Source organism: Peromyscus maniculatus, chromosome 2 (assembly GCF_049852395.1).
Source record: "Peromyscus maniculatus bairdii isolate BWxNUB_F1_BW_parent chromosome 2, HU_Pman_BW_mat_3.1, whole genome shotgun sequence".
NCBI lineage: Eukaryota > Metazoa > Chordata > Mammalia > Rodentia > Cricetidae > Peromyscus > Peromyscus maniculatus.
In genome coordinates, this window is record NC_134853.1 from 77,940,118 (window position 1) to 77,953,790 (window position 13,673).

At 47.1% G+C, this 13,673-nt stretch overlaps 1 non-coding gene across 1 annotated transcript; it reads right to left on the minus strand.

Annotated features, from left to right (window-relative positions):
• Positions 1 to 11,207: 11,207 nt before the first annotated feature.
• On the minus strand, positions 11,208 to 11,280 carry Trnak-cuu (transfer RNA lysine (anticodon CUU)). The gene has a single exon. It is a non-coding gene; the product is annotated as a tRNA-Lys (tRNA).
• Between the last annotated feature and the right edge of the window lie 2,393 nt (positions 11,281 to 13,673).

Sequence of the window (13,673 nt, forward strand, 5' to 3'; positions counted from 1 at the left end):
TGGCTTGGTGCCACTGCCCAGGATCCAGATAGAGGATCTTACTGCATAAAGCTAGCCCAGGAGAAGATCAAACTTCAAAGTACAGTTTCTACTGAATGGATACCACATGCATACCATTGTAAGGTTGAAAAATCTTGAGTTGAATGTCAGGGATCATCAGGGACTGTCTGCAATTGAAAAGTACCTACAAAACTTCAACCTGTCTTACGGTAGTAACTGCAGGGAGAAGCAACAAGGAGGCTTTCTGTCAGAAATAACGCGGGCTAGGTCAGGTCGATCTAAAATTTCACTGCTGCTATGCATCAAAATGAATTCGAGATGCATTCAAGAGGTAGAAGAATGGAGTAAAAAACAGAGTAAAGTACAATAAAAGTTTTCATTTTCCTCCAGCAGAATACATTACTAAGTATTGAAGTAACAGAAAAATCACAAAAGTTCACAAGTTTGGGGACATAAAAAAGAACAAGAGTAACAAAATTTAAAAGGCAAACAGACTTTGAATGTATTTTCTGCAACAGTGACAAAGTTGCGGTCATAACGTTTCATGCCTGCATGGTGCCTTAGGAGTTATTGTGGTTGAGTTTCTTCTTAGAGGCCCTGCAGGATGGTAGCTCCACTGGACTTGGGGATTGTGGCTAAATTTCTATAAGAAGGCAATCAGTGTACTGGTTGAGAGCATAGCCTGGCTGTCTTTAGGTCTGGGTTTGGGGCTCAGCATTACTATTCTAGGTGTGTTACCTCTGAGGCACTCATTTTCAGTTTCTTTGTCTGTGTAAAGGAGGAAAATGACAATGTCAACCTCCCAAGGTGACATTAGGAGTAAGAGGAGACAAGGGACTGATGTCTTCCAACAACGTCTGCTACATAAAGAGTTCAGCAGACAGAATTGGTTTATCATTTTCATGTTCGCCATGTTCATTGTCAGTCATTATGACCATCACCACCAACATGCTTACCATCATCACTGTCATGATCACCACCATCGTCATTATCATCATCATCACATGCTATTACCATCTTCTTCATATTTATCAACTACTCGTAGCTGGAAGTTTTCCTGTGTCATGGCCTGCTGGCAGTCTGGACAAATCTCTCCCACTCACGTCCCCCAAGTAAACACACAGAGGCTTATATTAATTATAACTGCTTGGCCATTAGCTCAGGCTTATTACTGACTAGCTCTTACACTTAAACTAACCCATAATTCATATCTATGTTTAATCATGTGGCTTGGTACCTTTTCTCAGTTCTGCCTTCACATCTTGCTTTCTCTGTGTATGACTAGCCACTCCTGACTCTGTTCTTCCTTTTCCCACAATCCTTTCATCTGCTCACCCTGCCTATACTTCCTGCCTGGCTACTGGCCAATCAGTGTTTTATTAAACCAGTGTACAAAAGCATTGTCCTACACCATTTCTCCTTTTCTGTCTAATTTTAAAAAATGATGGGTGATGTCATTCTGTATGCTGTAAAAATGTGTTGCTCTGAATGGTTGACAAATAAAGCTGTTTGGGCAATGGTGAGGCAGAATAAGGTTAGGTGGGACATTCTAACTAAAGAGATAGGAGAGAAGAAAAAGAGAGCAGGAAGATGCTGCTAGCCACCACCAGGAGAAGCAAGATGTAAAGATACCGATAAGCCACAAGCCACGTGGCAAAAAGTATAGATTTATAGAAATGGGTTAATTTAAGATATAAGAGCTAGCTAGCAAGAAGCCTGCCATGGCCATATTTTAAAAATAATATAAGCCTGTGTGTTTTATTTGGGTTTGAGTGGCTATGCACCAGGCAGGACACAGGAAAACATTCAGCTGCCAGTATCCTCACCATAGGTCCTTATCACTACCACCACCACCACCATCATGCTCCATCATCAGCATCATCATGATGCTATTGCCATACTTTTCCCTATCCACCTCATCCATCATTAGTCATAACCATCATCATAGTTCTACCTCACCATCAGTCACCATTACCACCATCACTATCTTATTCACCACATTTGAACTCAGAGCCACATTTTTTCCAGCACCCAAAGCCTTTTTATCTCTTCAAGGTACTGCAGAGAAGCAGTCCCACCGGCACATGAGGTAAAGATAGGGCTAAGTCAGGCCAGATGTCACACATCCCAGCCCTTGTTCTGCCCTGACTTCCTTTCTTCCCCTGTGGCTTCCCTGACTTGGCCCTCTTCACTCCTGTCTTAGTCATTCCACTGTGTTCCAGGACATTGTGCAGCCACGAGAAAGCTATAAACCAGTTCTCAGTCACAGTCTCCTCACTTTGAATTTGGGGTAATAATTCCTGTAGTCTCATGGTTGTGATGAGAACTTTAAAAAATACATAATTATGAGAATTATCTTTGTGGCAGATAGAGTGAAAGTTCCCCCAAACTCTAATCTTGAGAGGAGGAGATTTGTTCAATGTCATGTCTTATTGAGTCAAGGAATGCCTGTGGGAACCTGGTATCTGGCTATTGTTAGATTTATGGCCTACTCTTGTGTTAAATATGGAAAGACAGGCTGTTGCTTGGATCTGCAATGAGCAGCACAGTTCTCTCTGACCTCCATCTTTATTCACTCCTTAATGTCCTAGATTGGCTTTTATTTACCCTAGGGTAATAGCCTTTTGGTTTTCCATGATAGCTTTCTTTTTCCTTCTTCCTTCCTTCCTTTTTTTTTGTTCAAGTTACTTGTGACCATTTAAAAATACATAATTTAAAGAACCAAATCTGACACCCCTCCCCCACATGACAGTTGGCAAAAACCACTAAAAATATGTTAACTTTTAATTTTATGTGTATACTTTTTTTACCCCCCAAAGAAATAATAAAAAGAATTATACTTGCAAAACATGTAGTGTAGGTCTTAAAGCAAGCAGTCAAGTTACTTCTGCCAGATGCCTTTGACAGCACTCAAGAAGGTCTGGACTCCTGGATTCCCTTCCCTGCATGTACCCACCTTGTGTCTGGACTTCATATGTATGTAGGGTCTGCCCTGGATGTGGCCCACCCTTTTAGGATGTAATTACTGCTGTGAAAAGGCAATAATTTTTATTGTTTCCAACAGCATGTTTCTGCCTCAATGTCTGATGGTAAAGCAGACCTCCTCTGGAAAAGCAAGTCTGTCTCGTGTGCAATTCCTCCCCAAACCCCTCCCACCCTCGCCATATGCTTCCCCCCCTCCCCCAGCTAATTCCCATCTTTTGGATGCCATACGGTTTGGCAGAATCTTGGCATGGGGCTCTGAGATCTGAAATTATACTGGGTGTGGCACCTGACCACTCTCCCATATTATTTTCTATGGAAATATAGATGTGCCTGGAAATAGGAGCTTAGATTTGTTCCTCTCATGGTTAGAACCAATTATATCTCATTGACACTGACACACTCTCTCTGATTTAAAGGCTGTGTGTCAAATTGAAGAAGTTTATTGAGAAGGTATTCTGAACATGCGTTCCCAAATGATGTTATTCTTCTGTGGCTGTGATTCAGGACAAGTCGTTTCAGTAGGAGCTGCATCACACACCCTGTCAATGTGCTTGTCTCGCCCTCATCACGGCACACCAGAGATACACCGGCATCCCGAGTTATCTGATTCGAGTCATACTTGCGTTAGGCTGGACCCTCTGAAGCAAACTCCAGGGCAGTGGAGAAATGCTGTAGAGAGGCCACAAGATCAGCTGATCCTGGTTTCTCTGACCTCTCCCTTCTTTTGCAACCTCCCCCTGGGTTCCATGTCATTGTCCTCCTGTGGGGAATCTCTCTGTCTTGAGCTGACCAGGATTGACAAAACTCCTGCTCTTTTCCCTTTGTGAAGGAATCAACCTTTGGCCCATATACAGGCTTCATTAGGCAGCCATCACTTCCTGGTCTCTTCTCGGCATCCACTAACCTACTTGCTATTTGTTGTGAGCTGAACACTGGGTCTATGTAGTGGCAGGGAACTAGCACCCTCCACCCATGTAGCTCTTCATCCACCCCAGCCTCACTTCACTCACTCACTCACTCACTCACTCACTCACTCACTCACTCACTCACAAAACCACGAAACATTGACTACATCCCTGTTCTCAGAAAGGTTCTCCTCTGGACCTAGAAAAGGAACTGGGAACATAAAGGGATAGTTACACAGGCATGGGGTGGAGACTAAATTAGAAGGAGGCACAGAATGCTATGAAAACCAAGGGATTTGAACCTGGGAACTACGGGGGGACATTTTCAGGAAGGCTCACTCATGGGACTGGGTCTCTCAGTTGATTGCTCTTCTGTCTTTGTTTCCCCTGGCTCTGTCTTGCACTTTACTGGTTATTACACCAATGCCCTGCCTTTGTGTATGGGTACCTCCCCGGACTTCTGTTTCAGTGACTTTCCTATCGCCATGACCAAGTACACTTATAAAAGACAGAATTTAATTGAGGGTTTATAGTTCCAGAGGGTGAGTCCTTGACTATCAGGGTGGAGAGCATGGCAGCAGACCAGCAGCTATGGTGCTGGAGCAGCAGCTGAAAGCTTATATCTGATCCACAAGTACCCGGCAGTGGTGTGTGTGTGTGTGTGTGTGTGTGTGTGTGTGTGTGTGTGTGTGTGTGTGAGAGAGAGAGAGAGAGAGAGAGAGAGAGAGAGAGAGAGAGAGAGAGAGAGAGAGAGGCTAACTGGGAATGGCATGGGCTTTTGAAACTTTGAAGCCCACTCCCGTGACACACCTCCTCCAGCTAGGCCACACCTCCTAATCCTTCCCAAGTAGTTCACCAACTGGGAACTAAGTATTCAAACATATGCACCTATGGGGGGGCCATTCTCATTCATAGCATACAAACCCTTGATTTTGATGAAATTACTTGACTTCTGCTCCCATTCTGCTCCCTTTCTCTGTGTTGCTGTGACCATTCAGAATCAGGCTTGCTTCTTCCAGACTGGCTCTTTGACTCTGAGCTGTGGACTCTTAGGGCACCATCATCCTTTTGAACACTCAGCCTGCCCAGCACAGGATGTGGAGAGTCTGACTCTGGGAGGCAGGCTGACACTGCCTGCTCATCCCGAGCCAACCTGTTCTCTCCGACTACACTGCTGGCTTTTCTTCCCAGAGCAGAGTCCACACTTAACTGCTCCTCTGCCTTACATGTGAGCACATCTGACCTACAGGTATAACCTGCCCACATGAGGAATGAGTCAGAGTGTACCCCCCTAAAGTTTATTTTTATCCCCACTCCCCATTGTGACTCTCAAGGTAGCTCTGCTGGGAATCTCTTTCCAATTCCTAGATAATATCTCATGTGGAAATATTAGCTTGTCAAGGATCACAACAGACCCATTTGGGGAGTTTTAAACATTTTGATTTGATTTAATTTAAACTTTCAATCTCTCATCCAATTTTAAGTGTGCCTTCTAATTCCCAGCTTGGGGAGGGGGGCGTGGACCCAGGCTCAGCTTCCTGCCTTGGGAAGAGCACACAGCCTGTTGTTTTCAGTCAGTCCTCTGGGTCTTCCTTCTCCCAGGTCACCTGATACCTCTAAATGGTAGCCGAGGGGTGGAAGGGGGGCTGTGTCGACAGCTGCTAGTGTGGTTGGGCCAGAGATACCATGGCAGATGTCCGGCTGCTCAATGAGATTCTCAGGGCCCTTCAAGCTGTGAACTCTCTGACACGGAACAGGCCCCAACATGGATGCTACATTCTCTCCTGGCTACCACTGGTACCTCCTCAGCATCTGCTTGGGAGGAATCTCTCCAGACCTGCTGGAGGAATCTCTCTCCAGTCTACAGTCAGTCCTCCTACATGAGGGTCTTTCCATGGTGGCTTTGGCTTAGCCATGCCTGAAGTCCATCTAAGCCACCAGTAATTGTCTGTGTAGCTGAATTCTCAAGAGGATGATGTTCCTGGGAGGGTCCGACTCAGACAGCGAGGAGCGCACTTGTAAGAGGAAGCTTGTGGAGAACCGAGCTGACAGGTCCAGCAACTAAGTTGTCCTCGTTTCTCACTAAACCCATGCACCTGCTGCCATTGCAGCCTCAGCATTATGTGCCTGCATCCTGGGAGTCTCTCAGCATACTTTGAGCTTCAGGACTTGCAAGGAAACCAGAAAAAAAACATACAAATCAAATGGTAAGATAGGACCATGCAACACCTATTGCCTAGGGTAGACCTAACTATGCAGTAATGATAAGACAAGACACAGACAAGAGCTGGCTAGAATGATGGGCACATGAGTGATGCATTTGCTCTGCCACACAAGCCTCAGCCTGTGATGACAGGGAATGCACACGCATATGTGTATTGCACAGGCAAGTGTTTGTGTGTGTGTGTGTGTGTGTGTGTGTGTGTGTGTACGTGCATGCACACATGCATGTAGTTGGAGCATGCATTCAAGAATTAGCATGTTTAAGAGAAACACTGTGAGTGATGAGAGAATCATTACAACAAAGAAGCTTCCGGGAAGAGAATTTGATTCTGTGAGGTGTGTAGATGAGTGTAAGGGACAGCGAGGAAAAGGTAGAGAGAGAGAAAGAAAAAGAGAAAGAGGAAGAAAGAGAAAGAACATGGGGAAAAGAGAAACAGAAAGGGAAGAAGAAAAAGAAAGAGAAAGTGAGAGAAAGAAAGGAACAGAAAGGAAAGAGGAAGTAAGAGGAAGAGAAAGCAAAAGAGAAAAAACGAGAACAGAGGGAAAGGAAAAGAGAAAGTGGAAAGAACAGAAAGGAAGAGAAAGAAGAGAGAAAAGGAAGAGAGGGAAGAAGGGAGGGAGGGAGGGGGAGATAAAGTGAAAAGACAGGAGAGAAAGCCGGAGGAGAGAGCTTTTATCTGAGCTAGGGACTTGGCCTGGCTTCCTGCAGCTCTATGGGAGTGTGACTCTGTCCCGAGGGACATAACTAATGCAAACTGTGTCAGTGGATCAGTGGACAGGGGCCACCCGGAGGAGCTGGTGCCCAGGCCGCGGGTCAGAGGACTAGGGGAAGGGGCTGTTTGGGAGGAGCTACCACTCAGTGGGAGGCCCTGGAATCAGATTTTCACATCAACTGGTGCAGAAAGGGCGGGGGCTGACACTGGCCATGAGTGCGGGTGCCGCAGCCGATGGCTATGGCCTTGCTTCCTTGCTTTCTTGAAACTTTAATAATTTCCAAGCCACCTGCTTCATGAGAGTCCTGGCCCTTCCTAGGAAGCCATCAGTGAGCTTACTCAATGTCCTAGCCTGCTCCTCTCCATGTGTTTCCACTCAGCTGCTTGGCCAGCCTTCCTGTGGCACCTTTGTCCTTTCCCTACATCCACGAGGAAGGCGTCCCAAGTGGCTGGGAGGCCTGAGCAGAAACTTCTGGATTTCCTGAGTCAGTGTACTCTGCCTCCTCCTGCGCTAGCCTCACCCCTGGCAGCCCCATGAGGAAAGCTGAACAAAGAAAAGAAGGACAGAAGCCACAGGTCCGTGGGGAGCCAGGGTTTAACCTTGACTTCATCATTACCTCCTGGTAAAGTCTGTAACTGTGGTGGTATTGTGTTCCCCAAATTATTGTACACCCTAATAAACTTATCTGGGGTCAGAGACAGAACAGCCACTAGATACAAAGGCTAGAAAATGGTGGCACTCACACCTTTAATCCTAGCATTCCAGAGGCAGAAATCCCTCTGGATCTCTGTAAGTTCAAGGCCACATTGGAAACAGCCAGGCAAGGTGACTCACGCCTTTAATCTCAGAAAGCAAGCCTTTAATCCCAGGGAGTTGTGGTAGAAAGCAGAATGGTATATAAGGCGTGAGGACCAGAAACTAGAAGCATTTGGCTGGTTAAGCTTTCAGGCTTCTAGCAGCAGGTTCAGCTGAGACCCATTCTGGATGAGGACTCAGAGGCCTCTAGTCTGAGGAAACAGGATCAGCTGAGGATACGGCGAGGTGAGGTAGCTGTGGCTTGTTCTGCTTCTCAGATCTTCCAGCGTTCACCCCAATACCTGGCTCAGGTTTGATTTTATTAATAAGAACTTTTTTTGTTGTTGTTTTTTTCAAGACAGGGTTTCTCTGTGTAGCTTTGCACCTTTCCTGGAACTCGCTTTATAGACCAGGCTGGCCTCAAACTCACAGAGATCTGCCTGCCTCTGCCTCCCGAGTGCTGGGATTAAAGGCGTGTGCCACCAACACCCGGCTATTAATAAGAACTTTTAAGATTCCTGCTACATGTAACTTTTGAGTCCTGGGTCCAGTTAGACCCAGGGCACTTGTAAGCCTGGCGTGATGTGACTGTTCAGTAACTGCACAAAGGCCATGCCTAACATGGCAATGGAATTCAATGCTATACAGAATTGTGTTTGCAAGCAAGGAAATGTCAAGGGATGATTTTGCATGGCCACATGTGTCTTATTTGTGCCTTCTAACCCAAAGATCAGAATCTTTTCTTCAGGATGAAGGTAGAACTCTTACAAGAAAATATAGATTGCTGTCAGGTATGATGGCACACACCTTTGATTGAACCCAGTACTTGGGAGGCAGAAGTGGCTGGACCTCTGTGAATTCAAGGCCAGCCTGGTCTACATAGTGAGTTCCAGGACAGCCAGGGTATGTAGAGAGATCCTGCCTCAAAACAAAAACAAAAACAAAACAAGAAAGAAAATACAGGTTTTTGGGTTCCTTTTTAGAACTAGTGGGTTTTGGGGGTGGGGGCGTGTTAGGGTGTGGGGGTAAACTGCTAACAAGCGTTCAGTAAGAATCCTGTTGGAAGGTTTGGGGCACAGGACTTTGTGAGGCTTGTCAGGCTCGGGTGCTGGGGACCCAGAAGAGGGAAGAAGGGTGAGGGTGGGAAAAGAGGCATTCAGTAATTTACTAGGCGAGAGGCTGGAGCCTTCTGTCAAATACTGGGCAACTCGGCTGTCGCTATTAGTCCTGGCTGTGAATCAGTCAGGAGCCTTCCCACGAGGCCGCCCTTCTCCTCGAAGATTAATGTCTGTCTTCGGCTGTAGCTGCACCAGCAGGAGGAAGTCGCAATGCTGAAACCTGACAACCAGGAAGTGCCTAGAATTAGTCACTGCAGCAGCTGCTGCTGTACTGGGGTCAAAGTATGGGGAGGGGCAAAGTCCTTTGGGGGAGGTTGGACAGCGCTTGACACCCGAATGACAGTTTGCCCACCACTCCTCGTCCCTGGTGGCTGCTGGACCTGTCACTGCTGCAGAATTCATGGATGGCCATCCAGAGCAGAGTCTCAGGCAGGCTACTAACTTCTTCATTAGATAATTCCTTTGTTTTCAGATTCCTTTGCTACCAGAGACTGGCTGGGTACTCACACTCATGTGTGCATGCTCTCTCTCTCTATGTCTATCTGTCTGTCTGTCTGTCTGTCTGTCTGTCTGTCTGTCTCTCTCTTTGGAGACATGGTTTCACTATATATCTTAGGCTAGCTCTGAATTCACTTTGGAGCCTAGGCTGGCTTTGAACTCACAGAAGCTCTCCTGTGTCAAGCCCCGAATGCTAGAATTTCAGGCCTGTGCTATCATGCTGTACCCAGGACTGGCTGTTCCAACCTCTCTATGGTATTTCCAGTTGTCTTTTGCTGCATGTGTGAGCAATCAGGTCTGTAGTATGATGGTAGCACATGGTAGAAGAACCCAGACTCTTGACACCAGTATGAAGAACTTTGCAGACCTGCACGGGGCTGGGTCACTTAGAGAGGACTGTGTCACTGAGAGCATAGTAGCATTTTGACTCTGGTCAGTCATCCCTACAGACCGGTGATCTCGTGCTCACGGCCTTTGTCACCTCAGTTTTGCTCTCCCTGTAGATGGGACAGGGCCTCGGTTTGAGGAGGTAGTTAGGTCACCAGGAGTCCTGAGTACTGGCTGTCAGAGCAGGGCTGGTGACCTCTGCTCTTGGAAAAAGTGGTATAGTAATAAGAGCACAGGTCAGGAGCCAGGGGCATACGGTTTCAAACCTTCAATCTGGTGCTTATTAGCTGTGTGTAAGACTGGGCCTTGGAGAACCCTAGCCATTCCATCTGGAAAATGGGCACAGAACCTCCTGTTTGCTGATGTTGAGGATTAAACAACATTCTGACATAGCTTGGTTAAAGCTCTATGTGCAGCTTGGTTCTTACTTGTGAGTGTCCCCACCTCCATTCATAGATGATTTTGTGCATGGAAACTGAATTTCATGATGTTTTTGGCCTTTCTTATGGCCAAAGAAGAATTTAGTGGTTACAGAGGTTTCTCGTGAGCATGGAGCCTAGACATTAGTCAGATTTCAGGGGCCACTCTACCCCTCAGCCTGTCATTCTTCAAGCCGTTCTTTTTCTTGCTACCCAGATCGGTTCATAGCTTTCCTCTGTGGGAAGTCCCCTCACCTAGAGACAGAAGAAACCCGAGTCTCCAGCCCCTTCCTCTACTACAGATAAGCTATGATCTGCCACCTAGCCCTAGATGTTACTATCTGTTAGGTGCCACCTAGCCCTAGATGCCACCTAGCCGCCATTGAATGCCATAGCCCCCAGATGTCACCTAGCCCCCAGTGGCTACCTAACTCTTAGATGTCACCTAGTTCTTAGATGTAGTGGTAAGTTCTCTCCAAAATTGCCTAGTGTGCATCACCTGGGAGTTTGTTGCGAACCCAGATCCCTCAGCACTGACAGTACTTTCTGATACCTCCAAAATAAACGAGTAGCCAGTGGCTGGGAGCCGAGTCCATCTGATGCTGGTATAGTCCCCAGCAATGCATGAACTGCCCAATCCTTTCTTTCCCTATGGGCTGGCTGCTGTGGGATGTTCTATATGTCCTGTGGGAGCCTGTTCTCGGGTTCCTGTGGCTTTACCCAGCAGGTCTGCATAGAGAATGATTAGGACCATGGGCCTGAGTGCAGGTGTCTGAGATGGTCTGCACTTGGCTGTGCTGGGGGATGGTCTGTATGTCAAGTTGCTCTGATTGGCCGTGGCTAGGCAGGAAGTATAGGTGGGACTAACAGAGAGGAGAAATAAAAGAACAGGAAGGCAGGAGTCACTGCCTGCAGCAGCCACCAGGACAAGGAAGATGTAAAGTACCGGTAAGCCACAAGCCATGTGGCAAGGTATAGATTTATGGAAATGGATTAATTTAACATATAAGAACAGTTAGCAAGAAGCCTGCCATGGCCATACAATTTGTAAGCAATATAAGTCTCTGTGTTTACTTGGTTGGGTCTGAGCCGCTGTGGGACTGGCGGGTAACAGAGATTTGTCCTGACTGTGGGCAAGGCAGGAAAACTCTAGCTACAAATGGCACCCAACGTGGGGCTTGAACCCACGACCCTGAGATTAAGAGTCTCATGCTCTACCGACTGAGCTAGCCGGGCCAGGAAAACTCTAGCTACAGCTGGCTTTTTAGCTGCCAGTGACAGCAGGTGTCAGTCACAGCTTTCATTTTACTTGCAGGAATTGTGCCAAATGCTTGGCTGGAGGCCGTGACCTGGGTGCTACTATAAGCCTCATTAGAGAGGAGGCTCAGAGGGGACAAGCAGCTTCTTTAAGGACACACAGCTAGTAGGAAAGGGGCCCCTGGAGTTTAAACCCAGCCGCCTGACTCTAGTCCTGGAGCTACTTACTATAGTGCTCCCTGCTTCTCAGCGCCAATCTAGCAGAGACAACCGAGGGTTTTCACTGGAGGATTGTAGCAGTTTGAAATGATACTGTGTAGACAATATAGAATGCTGGAGGCAGGGAGACCAGCCAGGGGACCAAGAGAGGTGTGGAGAGTCTAGATTAGAGTGGCAGCTAGGCTGGGGGGCTGGGATGTAGAGGAGAGCACAGCCCCCTCTAGCTTCACAGTTCCAGCATCCGCTTTGATTTGTTGTTTTCAGATCCACAGAGACCCGCTTGTCAAGCTAACGCATTGGCGACCCTGCAAGTTGCTGCCCTTTGGCAGCTTGTGGGGTTGGCTCCTGGTTAGGAATACCTGCACAGTCTTTCCCTTTCAGCATTGGGCCTGCCTTGACATGCCCTTCCCTTAACAGCGTGTTTGAGGTTTAAATGGGCTATCATTACCATGTGCCTTTATGAGCTCTCTATAACCTTTCAGGGTGTTCTCCTCAAGTCCTCATCTTCTCTTAGACTTATATTTTTATGTCATTTAATCCATCACAGTGCCCCCCCTCACTCCGTTCCAGTTTGCTCCATCTCAGAAATTCCTTCCCTTGAGTGGCCACAGATTGATGTGTTGGAAAGAGCCAGACACATAGGATCTTAAAACCCCAGCGTCCATTTATATTACACCCCCACGTCTCAAGGAACATCCTAGCAGAGAGGGCAGAAAGAGTGCAAGAGCCGGACGATGGGCTATAAAATCCTGTCTTTGGGGCACGTCGTGGCTGCCACTCGTGAACCCACGGCAGCTGCTGTTTGCCCGTGTGGGGTCTGCACAAGACTGAACACATTAAACACAGAGTCATAGATGGGGGAGGGACACATAGGGCCCCATTGCACATGGGGGACCTAATGGTGTTGGAGAGCTGCTTGGAGTGAAGAAGTCATTGTCTTCAGTGCTGAAGCGACTGGTAAGTTCCTCAAGCACCAGTGGATGGCTTTACATTCATGCCACAGCATTGGCCCAGATAATCCTAGTGAGTCACAGGGTCCCGATTAAACCAGTTGCAAAAGCCAAACCAAAACAAGAAGACAGAAAGTTGGGCGGGGATGTGGAGGAGGTAGGCATTGGTGGGAGTGGGAGGAGGGTAAAAGGGTAGAGGGGACCAGTAAAATCGCTCAGTGGGTGAGGGCTCCGGAGGACAAGCCTAGACCTGAGTGCTATTGCCAGAGCCCACATGGCGGAAGGAGAAAATCAGCTCCCAGCCATTGTTCTCTGACTTTCCCATGTGCACTGTGTTATGAGCATACCTATACATAATGAATGAATGAGTGAATGAGTGAATGTTTAAAACAGGGAAGCCTTAGGGTCGAGTGTGACCAGATGTATCAGATACATATATGGACTTGTCAAAGAGTAAAGCGATAGTGAAGACCCCAAGTGTCCTTGGTCATTTACTAGATGGAGTCTGTAGAGTGGGAATGACTCACTTGGAAGAGCTGTTAAGATTGAGAGAGATTCTTGCAAAGAGACACAGCCTTATGAAAGGGTTCGCTGGCTCTTTCATGACTTTGTCTCCATCTGTAATCTCCTCCTCTGATCTTGCAGCTCCCTCTCTCTGCCCTTGGCATTGCTCCACAGCAGGAGGCATCAAGTACAGAACCGCCCCAGGCACCTCAGGTCATGTGACACCTGGCCAGAGGGACACACTGCATCAATTCCTCTTTCCTAGTCAAAGTGGGATTTTCCTAATGCCATTCAAACATTGTCACCGCTGCTCAAGGAGACAGACACATTCAAGGGGTATGTAGATCCTCTGATTTTTAAAAATTAGCTATAGTAGAGCTGGGTATTGTGGCTGGTTCACACCTGTAATCCAAGAACCAGGGAAGCTGAGGCAGGAAGGTTGCCATGAGTTTCAAGCTAACTTGGACTAAATGCTGAATTCCAGAAAGCTTGGGCTATAGAATGAGACACACACACACACACACACACACACACACACACACACACACACACACACACGCATGCTAAGAAAAAAATCAACTTAATTATAGCAGTATGTTCTTTGGGTAAGGGAATTGTCTAGTGATTGGTTAGTTGTGTTAGTCAAATCACTTGAGACCAACATTAGTAGCCTCACTGGGAGGTGAAATGTCTTACATT